The sequence below is a fragment of the Carassius auratus genome, chromosome 28, assembly GCF_003368295.1.
Source record: "Carassius auratus strain Wakin chromosome 28, ASM336829v1, whole genome shotgun sequence".
NCBI classification, from domain to species: Eukaryota; Metazoa; Chordata; class Actinopteri; order Cypriniformes; family Cyprinidae; genus Carassius; species Carassius auratus.
Genome location: NC_039270.1, coordinates 18351297 through 18362985, shown reverse-complemented (window position 1 = coordinate 18362985; position 11689 = coordinate 18351297).

Genomic DNA, 11689 nt, shown 5'->3' with positions numbered 1-11689 from the left:
AGAAAGGAGAGATGTCATGTGCCAGGTTATAGCCAAAAAAAAAAAAGCTAATTTCCACCCACTGTCCCTAGAGAGATGTTACATTTACAAAAGTTCATAAAATATTTACATTATTATACATGGAAGCATTACTCCACTCAGATCATAAAAACACTCTCCACTTCATGAATCTAACACTCACTCACAGTCTACATCTGTCATATTATAATACTCCGGAAAATAATAATAGTCAAGAAAATACGGTATACTTTTTTTTTTTTTCAATTAAATTTTTTTAATGAAAATTGAACTTTTCTTTCACAGGACATGGGCACACATACTGACTCAACATCGGAAGAAAGTAATGTCAGCAATGATGACCTCTTTTTCCGACACAAATGGCCAAGGCATCCTTGTTTTTGTTTTTCTGAACAGAGAAATCTGGAGAGACCTAAGTAAAAGGCAAAAGCAGTGTCAATTCACAGATCTTCAGTGGACAAATGTCATTTCAAAAGGCATTAGTAAACCCCTACTGCAGTATTGCCTTCAAAAGACACCATGTGAAGATCAAGGGATCTAAACGAAAGGGACCCCTTTTCCACGGCTTGGGGTACTGTACGTTTGCAGACTGCCCTGTCTGTGTTGAAGTCACAATAACACATGAAAGTACCCTGAAAGCAATCGTCACATTTCAAGGTGATGAAGTGTGTCACAGTGTAGAAGAACTGAGAAGACGACACGTGCAAGCTGACGAAAGGGATATTTTGGCCAAGCAATTAGAGTCCACACTCCCAAGGGCCCTATACTTGCAAAATCTGGAAAACATAGAAAGCACAGTGTTCGAGTCGGGATAACGCCCCTACACCTGCAGTGCTTAAAAACATATCATGGACCAGCAGGAAAAAAGCTGGCCGTCATCAAGTACTGAGCCTTCAGAAGATGGTAGAGGAGAGAACCGATTAACTCACACAGTGACTATAGATGGGCTCTGTTACAAACACCATGTAGAGACAGATGATTTCAGCGACGCAGAAAACACAGATTGAAGTACAGTATAAAGGGTCAACCTCTAAACATAAACTTCATCTGAAGAGCTGATCTATACTCCACAAGTTTGTCACTGTTTAATTTCATAAAACTATCAACATTTGTCGTATCAAATACAGACAGGAAAATAAATTCACAGCACCCTGTCAAAATAAAAGTATATCTTGAAATAACAGAAATAAAGGCTATTATTATTGTACAGAATAGTGTACTCTCATTAAAAGTGATAATAATAATAATAATACATTCAGTGCTTACAGGTTTGGTTTGATAATAGCCACTGTTTGGTCAGGCGTGTAAATGTAATATAGGGTTTTGTGTATTCGGGGTTGCTGGCCGGGGAGAGGGGTCCGAGCTCGTCGTTTAGCCCAGACCCAAGTGCTCCTCAAAAATACAATAAGAACGGGACAGCAGCCAGTTACGTACATTTGCAGCCCCCCAAAAAGCAAAGCTTGGTGCACAACCCCTTTTGCTGCTGTTGAAGTGTGATATGGATAAGGTTAGCTCAGGTTTGGTGGTATGTGTAGGTTTATGGTTGGGTAAGAGGTCAACAACAGTACAGGGGTCAATTTAATTTCTATCAGGGAACACAAATCAATCTGTTTATATTGCATTGTTTTCATGAATGAATTTTCTTGAAAAATAGTTTTCCCTCCTGTTGATGTTTGCATGTATAAAAGTCCAGTGCCGATAAAGACACTAAAACTTGTAAATGTTTATGAACATTTTCTAAAGATGAATAGCCTCCACTTTAGATTGGGTACAGCAAAAACATTAACATGATTAATAAATGATTTGTAAAGATGTGAAAATAGGGTGAATTCCGGGTCATTTGGGACACTTCTTGCCATCAAAACGACTGCTCAAGAAAAGGTACTAATGATTAATAAATGTTTATAAACATTTACCATCAATGATTAGCTTCCAATTTAGATTGGGTACAGCAAAAACATTAACATATAATTAGTAAATTATTTTAGATGTGCAAATAGTAGAAGTCAACACAACAATAAAAGACCAAATATATGATCTTCACAGACTGTGATAATGAACTAATGAATGTATTGAATGAACAGTTTGTGAAGTGCCTATAAGCTATTTTTTCACAACATTTGTAAATGTAAAAATAAGCATTAGCTTATATGTAACCTGAAGTTGATATGTTAATATTTAAACCAATAGCGTAGACAGAAAAGAGACTCTGGGTGTGCATATGAATATCTGAGTGTGCCACATTTATTGCCATATTACTGTGCAAAATTATGGGATAGTATTTTTGTCACACTGCTTCCGTCCAACCATACTCCTAGTGGTAATTTGCAGGTCGTGCCAACATGTAGTTAATTGTTAAATGTAATAATTTTCTTCCAAATACAATAATTCTGAACTTCTGGTACGATACTTGGACATTTCCAATCTGGCAACACTGTCTGTTGATGTTGGGCCCGGGGAGGGAAAAACATCCTCATCAGGTGTAACGTTAAGGCCTTGTGTCCGGCTGTTCATCAAGCCAAGGTTTTTTGCAAAAAAAAAAAATTAAGAAAGGAGCTCTGCGACATATTGCTAGCTAGCAACGTGCAATCAAAAATTATCTGTTTATATCATAGATCCAAAGATCTATTAGATCATAGATCATATCCAAATGTCGGCAGATATATTTTAACAAAAATAATTCAAAATGTAAATTACATTTTAAAATTTTTAACATTTTGAGCATTATTGCGCCATATATTGGATTCTTGTTTCTGTGCCCGAGAGTATGATTTAGAATGTTCAGTGGCGTCACAGAACTGCCAGATTCAAACAGCTTTCGAGCGTTGGCTGGCACTGAGCCAGAGACGGACGCGCTCAGCGCTTGTCATATATCAGTGTTTTCAACCACATAATGTTTATTTTAGGTTTCATACATTTAAATATACATAATCACTAGTAAAACAACACATTGGTAGTTTGTAAAATACACACTGATGTCTATGGAAGCAGCAAAAACTATCTAATCAAAAGTAATTTGCAGACGTGTTTTATTCATATATCAGACACAGCAGAAAAATAAAGTTTACTCTATTCTTCGTCCAGTTCAACAGCCACTTACTTTCATGTACTTCGGGAGAAACTGGGGAATTCAAGTGCTGTGTGTTAAATCCGGCTGACAGGACTCTGAACTGCAGCGCTCATCTCGTTATAGAGCAAGATAATTTATAAAGGTTTTTAAACGAAGAATCTGAATATCAGATAGTTGACATGGTAAGCAAGTTTGTGTATACATTTTAATAAAAAATGAAAAACTAAAACCGAATACCGATACATCTGTTAGTGGCCGCGGCGTGTCACGTGACAATGACGCGTTGCCATGGAAACAAGGGGTCAGTTAAAATATTTGTAATTTACGCGTTAAATTACAAAAAAAAAACACGTTGATTTAAAGTATATATTTATTTTCTAAGTAAACAACAATAGTCCAAGTTTAGTAAACATTTTTTATTGAGACTATAAAAAATAATTCTGCATCTATTTTTAGGTGTGCCAGCTGCCACTCTGGGTGGCACAGGCACACCCTGGCACACCCGTGGCTACGCCACTGATGTAAACTGAAGTTGAATGAAATTTGTAACCATTCAAAAGTACATTAACAAATAAGCTTGTAAATATTGTATAATTTCTATAAAAATCATGTGTAGATTTTTAAATATATAGTTTTTCTTCATCTCCTGCAACAAGGAAAACAAGGTAATTTGGGGTACAGTAAAAGTTAATCTAACACTTCCATGAGTGAACAACAAAGGTTTAATTTTGACCTGCTATTGAGCTAAAATGCCACAAATTTAAAACTGTATTAGCCGATATTGTGAGGTTTTTATTCATTTTTGTTTAGTAGCAGTAATATGCAGTTATTAGCCGTGTCCACTGCATTTTGTTCTTGGTCCCCCCCCCCCCATTGCCCCCCAATCAAATCTGTCTGGAGCAGCCACTGGGTGGGGGCCAATTGGGGGGATATTATGCAAAACCTATCTGGGTGTTTGGGTGGGCCCAACAAGACAATATGCTTAATGCCTACCTGAATTTTTTTTAAAGCAATAGAGCACACAGTGAGACTGAAATCTCTTAAAATTTCAATTTTATTGAAACTACCCATCATATTAAGGTATTTTCTGATACCTAATTGTCACAACCAATGTAACTGTTAAAGTAAAAAAAACAAAAAACAGGCACAGTTAGAAGCAGCAATAACTATACATTTCTCAGTACTGCTTACACTGCAGACATACATTTGTGCGATCTGGACACCCTCAGTCCTCCTGAGAGTTCCCTCGCAGCTTCTTGCCGGTTGAAAGGGATGTCTCCAAGAAGTTTAATCAAGATCCTTTTGTCAGAAACAAAAAGAGGGAGTAATTTGTCAGGAGGTACCAAACTGATGCTATTTTCCAGAAGAAAATTAAGGAAAACATGGTCAAGAAGTACCAAACTGATGCTTTTTTCCAGAAGAAGAAGAAAAACTAAATGGTCAGGAGGTACAAGATAGATGATCCTTTCCAGAAGAAAAAGAAGGACAACATGGTCAGGAGGTACAACACTGATGATCTTTTCCAGAAGAAGATGAAGGACTACATGGTCAGGAGGTACAACACTGATGATCTTTTCCAGAAGAAGATGAAGGACTACATGGTGAGGAGGTACCACACTGATGATCTTTTCCAGAAGAAGATGAAGGACTACATGGTGAGGAGGTACCACACTGATGATCTTTTCCAGAAGAAGATGAAGGACTACATGGTCAGGAGGTACAACACTGATGATCTTTTCCAGAAGAAGATGAAGGACTACATGGTCAGGAGGTACAACACTGATGATCTTTTCCAGAAGAAGATGAAGGACTACATGGTGAGGAGGTACAACACTGATGATCTTTTCCAGAATAAGATGAAGGACTACATGGTGAGGAGGTACAACACTGATGATCTTTTCCAGAATAAGATGAAGGACTACATGATGAGGAGGTACCACACTGATGATCTTTTCCAGAAGAAGATGAAGGACTACATGGTCAGGAGGTACAACACTGATGATCTTTTCCAGAAGAAGATGAAGGACTACATGGTCAGGAGGTACAACACTGATGATCTTTTCCAGAAGAAGATGAAGGACTACATGGTCAGGAGGTACAACACTGATGATCTTTTCCAGAAGAAGATGAAGGACTACATGGTGAGGAGGTACAACACTGATGATCTTTTCCAGAAGAAGATGAAGGACTACATGGTGAGGAGGTACCACACTGATGATCTTTTCCAGAAGAAGATGAAGGACTACATGGTCAGGAGGTACAACACTGATGATCTTTTCCAGAAGAAGATGAAGGACTACATGGTCAGGAGGTACAACACTGATGATCTTTTCCAGAAGAAGATGAAGGACTACATGGTGAGGAGGTACAACACTGATGATCTTTTCCAGAAGAAGATGAAGGACTACATGGTGAGGAGGTACAACACTGATGATCTTTTCCAGAATAAGATGAAGGACTACATGATGAGGAGGTACCACACTGATGATCTTTTCCAGAAGAAGATGAAGGACTACATGGTCAGGAGGTACAACACTGATGATCTTTTCCAGAAGAAGATGAAGGACTACATGGTCAGGAGGTACAACACTGATGATCTTTTCCAGAAGAAGATGAAGGACTACATGGTCAGGAGGTACAACACTGATGATCTTTTCCAGAATAAGATGAAGGACTACATGGCCAGAAGAACGGCAAGTGATTCAGAGTTTAGGTCACATCACATTCTACGTTATACACTCCAGAAGAAACAGAAGTGTCTCATTGATCCTGGATTCCACATTCTTCACAAATTGAGATGTGCATTAAAGGTCAAGAGAAAATACAAGCCGTACATTCGTTTCAGTCAGAATACACCCAATTCTGATGCGACAAACAAGCCTGTGTCTAACAGCTTGATTCAAAAGGCCATATCTGTATTTCGGCATCAAATTCTGCATGGTCCAACTTACATCTGCACAGTCTGTCACAGGACCCTTTTTCCAAATCAAGTCAAGATGTGTAATAGAAGACGATACGTCAAAAATGTTCATATTACAGCTTCTTGCTTAACGGGGAAATATGTTCATGCTTGTGACAGTGCCTGCTCAGTTTCTTGTGCAGTTCCAGAAGAGCGAAGACAGGAGTGGATCTGCCACACCTGTGACAGCCATCTGAAGAGAGGATCCATGCCTTCTATTGCAGCGGCAAACAGACTTGAATTGCCTCCCATCCCTGCAGAACTGCTTGAGCTGAACGTTCTTGAACGTCAGCTTATCGCCAAAATTGTTCCTTTCGCAAAAATAGTTGCATTGCCCAAAGGACAGCAGCGATCAGTGTATGGTGCTGTTGTGTGTGTGCCGTCTGAGGTGGAGAAAACAGTCAACTGTCTCCCAAGGCCTAACAGTGAGTCCCAGCTCCTACAGGTGAAGCTGAAAAGACACATCTAGTTCAGAGGATACCAACACTTCCATACCAGTGAATATGCACAATGTGCTAGCAGCGTTAACAAAACTGAAAGCGATGCATTCAGAATACAGGGACATCTCGATTAGTGACGCTACCACATTTGAATTTCTCCCTGATGATGAGCTGGATGCCACAGAGGAGAAACAGGAAGTTGTTGTCTCTGAGCAGGATGACCAGAATGTCAGCACAGAAGAAAAGGATGAGCTCAGGCTTGGGCTCACTCTGGACACATGCATGCAGCCACTCGACATCGGACAGGACTTGCTGTCGTTCGGCGAGGGAACCTTCAGCATTGCGCCTGCTCAAGGGAAAAAGCCAGTCGGATTTTTCAAGGTTCCCAAAATAGGAGCCAAGGCCTTCCCCGTACAGTTTACCACTGGACAGAACACAATTGATGAGGCACGACAAGTTGCATAATCACCAAGCATGTATTTCAATGCTAGACTGTTTTGCGTGAACACTCGTTTTGCCAAAGACCAGAGTTATCTCTTCTTTGCGCAGTTTGTAACTGAAACACACATGGCTAGAAACAGCATGTCTATCCATTTGCGAAAAGGAAAGCCTGTTACAAAAGATGGATGTAGAAACTCCAACAAGCTTCTTCAGGATGATCTTGAGGTTGAAAGACTGGTCCACAGCCGTGACACCACAAGGTTTATGCAACCCTTAAGAGGCACTCCATCTTATTGGGAGAAAACGTTGAGAGATCTACAGGCCATGATCAGGCAGTTAGGGAATCCTACTTTTTTTTGCACATTCATTGCAGCCGAAATGCGATGGCCAGAAGTGATAACGGCAATCAAGGCTCAGCAAGTTGAAGAGGTCACCTTTTCAGAGCTTGACTGGATGACTAAATGTGAAATCCTCCCAAGTAACCCCGTCACCGTCATGCGGATGTTTGAGAAATGAGTGGATGCGTTAATGAATCATCTGCTTTTGTCACCTGGTCAACCCATCGGCCAAGTCGAGGATTACTTTTATCGCGTGGAGTTTCAAGCCAGAGGAAGCCCACATATTCATCTGCTGGCCTGGGTAAAGGGGGCACCCGAATTCGAAAATCAGTCTGACCAAGTAGTGTGTGACTTTATTGACCGTTACATAACCTGCCATTTGCCAGACCCTACCACCGATCCCGAGCTTCATAAAATTGTGACAGAAGTTCAGCTTCACAGTAGGAAGCACTCCAAATCTTGCAAGAAAGGAAATGTGTTGTGTAGATATGGGTTCCCTAAACTTCCCATGTCAAGCACCACCATCACCCGTCCACGACCATAAAGTCCTGAGAAAGATGAAAACGAAGACCAACACCACCAAGAGAGAAAGAAGAGAAGACAGGACGCTGCTCGAAAAGCAATGAACGAAGCCAGGACTAAACTCAAGCCAGTGTGGGACTTGCTAAACGATCCCCAGGCCTCTTTTGACAACTTGTCAGACTTGCTGACCAAATGTAATCGGTCCATGGATGATTACTGTAAATACGCTGAGGCACTGTCCACTTCAAACATGATTTTGCTGAAGTGTGATCCAAAGGAGGCTTGGGTGAAGGGATACAACCCAGATTTGCTGAGGGCATGGAACGCCAACATGGACATTCAGTTCGTTCTTGACTCTTTCAGCTGCATCATGTATATGTTGTCCTACATTTCCAAGCCAGAACATGAAATGAACAAGGGTGTTCGTGAAACCAACGTAAACGAAGAGGACGAAATGAAGCAGATAATGCAGGCCTACTCAAAACACCGGCAAGTCAGTGCTCAGGAGTCTGTGGCACGAACATGCAGCTTACCACTGAAGAAGTGTTCAAGAAATGTTGTGTTTATACCGACGGATGATGATGCCCTGAGGATGAGTTTGCCCCGTAGTGTCCTACACAGCAAAGATCCTGATTCAGAGGATGTCTGGATGTCAGGTATCATAGATAAATACAGAGCAAGGCCTCAAACACTGGAGTTTGAAAAGATGTGCCTTGCAGATTTTGTGTCAAATTACTGTGTTGTATATGGTCGGCAAACTAAAGAAAAGAATGTCCTCCCACTCCTCAACGATATGGGATTCATTCAGAAGAGAACTGTTGGTAAGGCTGCAATTATCAGGTATGCTCGGTTTTCGGAGGAGAAGCAACCAGAGAAGTTTTGCGGAACAATGGTAAAACTTTACGTGCCACATCGTGTCAACGAACAGCTGAAACCTCAACGATTTCCAACATATCAGGAGTTTTACAGAAGAGGACTTGAGAAACTCCCGTCACACCCCAATCTCTGATTCCCTGTCCGTGGCTTAGTTAAAGTACAACAGAAGAAGTTTGAAAAGCATGGCAAAAAAGTGGACGAAGCATGATCAGCTGCAGCGGGAAGGACCATCTGAGAATGCTTGGTGTGCTTTTGCACCTGAAATCGACGTTGATCGGATGGAGGGTATTGCAGAACAACATCCACGTCCATCCAGAAGAAGATGAACAGGATGATGTTCCAGAATACAAGATTCGTCATGAAGATGGAGACGGAGTCGTACCACAGATTGAGGCACCACAGATGACTTATGAATATCTGAGGAAGATGTTTAGGAGTCTAAATGAGACGCAGGCAGCAATTTTTTACACTGTCCGCCAGTGGTGTCAGAAGCGTGTGTGGGGTCACAATCCAGAGCAGTTTTTTAACTTTTTGTCAGGCGGTGCAGGTTGTGGGAAATCGCACGTCATCAAGAGCATACACTCAGAAGCAACTAAGATTCTGCGACAACTCATTTGACTCCGGGAAGAAGGGGATCTCTCCGTGCCCACGGTGCTGTTGTCTGCGTTTAATGGAACTGCAGCACTCGACATCTCTGGTAAATCGCTGCATTACCTTTTAAAACTGCCAAGGAGTCTGAAGCCACCTTATCAAGGGCTTGGGAACGCCCTTGATGAAGTGAGAGCAGGATTACGTGACGTGGAGATTCTTATCATCGACAAAATATCCATGGTTTCAAAGGATCTGTTTACATACGTAAACTGGAGATTTCAGCAGATCAAAGGCAGCAAGAAACCTTTTGGAGGAATATCTTGCCTCGTCGTAGGGGATTATTATCAACTGCCACCGCTTGGTAAAGCCAAACCGCTCTGTGTGTATGAAGAGGATGTGCTGGACTTCTGGAAGGACCATTTTCAAATCGTCACCCTCACAGAGATCATGCGCCAGAAAGAAGACCTCGCTTTCGCTCAACTGTTGAACCGACTACGAGTGAGGCAGAAGACTGAAGCTCTCAGGGCAGATGATAGAGCTTTGTTATTCCAGGCTTTGAAGAAGCCCGAAGACTGCCCGCTTGATGCTCTGCACATATTTGCCACTAACAAAGAAGTTGACAAGTACAATACCGAGATTGTACAGGCCCTTTTCACTGACATCATAACAATTGATGCCGAAAACTACAGGAAAAACCCAAGAACAGGAAGGATGAAGAGATTAAACAAACCTGTCACCGGAAAAAAGGACAACTTGCTGGACACGATGCAAGTTGCAGTGGGAGTTCGTGTTATGGTAACCAGGAATCTGGATGTAGAAGACGGAATTGTCAATGGATGTTTTGGCACGATTGCAAACATCGTCACCAAAACAAAAGATGGAATTGCCACAGTACAAATGCTAGGACTTCAACTCGACAACCCGAATTCTGGTCAGAAACATCGCAAAAAGGTACGTGGTGAAGAAAACGTCTTGGTTTACATTGAGAGATGTGAAGAAAGTCTGAGGAAAGGAGCCGTTCGTCGACAATTTCCCATCAAACTAGCTTACGCCTGCACAGCCAATAAAAAAAGGCATGACAATGCACTCTGCAGTAGTGTCATTGAAGAAGATTTTTGAGCCGGGAATGGCCTACGTTGCCCTCAGCAGAACAACATTCCTACAAGGATTACACATTACAGATTTCGATGACAAGAAGATATATGCTGATCCTGAAATCACAACCTCTTTGCAAAGCATGAGAAGAGCAAGAGTTGAAGAAATCATGCCAGTTCTGCAGCACGTAAAGGAAAATAGGCAGGAACAGACACTCACCATCATCCATCACAACACGGAAGGACTGGCATCTCACATGGAGGATATCAGATGCCATCATGAGCTACAAACTCGCCGATGTTCTGTGTTTAACAGAAACACAACTGACTGGATCGTCTCCTTCAGATCTCCAACTGGAAGGATACAACTTGTTCACACGCAACAGGCATGTCTCCTACTCCACACATCAAGAACTTGGAAGGAAAAATGGAGGTGGAGTCGCAATGTATTGCAAGGAGCACATTCCAACTCAGCCCAGGCAATATATACAAAATGTGACTGATCTGGAGTTTGTTGTAATCAAATTAGATTCCCCAATAAAAGCAGCAGTCGTAGCTGTGTATAGGCCACCACAATACAGTATTGGAGATTTCTTGACCAACCTGAACAGTATGCTGGATTATCTGGACCTTGCACACAACGATCTCGTCATCTTCTGTGGAGACTTCAACAAGGACCTCCTACACCCTGGAAAATAACCTATTCTGGAGTTGTTTCAATCTCAAGGATACACGCAACTGATTACATCAGCAACAACGGAAAAGCACACACTACTTGACAACATCTACGTTTCAAATCCGGACTTCTGCCATCAATCAGGCGTGTTACAGACCTACCACAGTAACCACAATCCTGTGTACTGTGTATTGCGATATTTTTTCCATAGGTGAATTGCCCGCTATACCAGGTCACTGGGGCCACTGAATCAGCATTAACGACAACAGTGGGGCAACAACAGCCTTAGTTCCCCAGTGGCTTCTGTATGAGTGGTGTCTTGGCCTTAAGCCATATGGAACTGAGGTTCCATTTAACCTCCTCCATCGACGACCGTGACGTTGTGCTTTTATTGTGTTGTCTGTGGTAATGTAAAGGTGTTGTGTCCCTGAGTTAACTAGAGTACAGCAGCAGGAAGGACGAAGGAGTAGTGTGGCAGCTCCAGGCAGGACAGGAAGTGAAGGCAGCAGTATACAGGATGCAGTCAGGATTAGTGTGATAACTCCAGGGAAGACACAGACAGTGAGAGCAACAGCAGCAGTAAGTCATAAAAGACAGTAAGGTTAAGTGAGAAGTAGTAAGACGCTGTTGTGATGTATTTGATTTTGACCTAACATTTTGAACG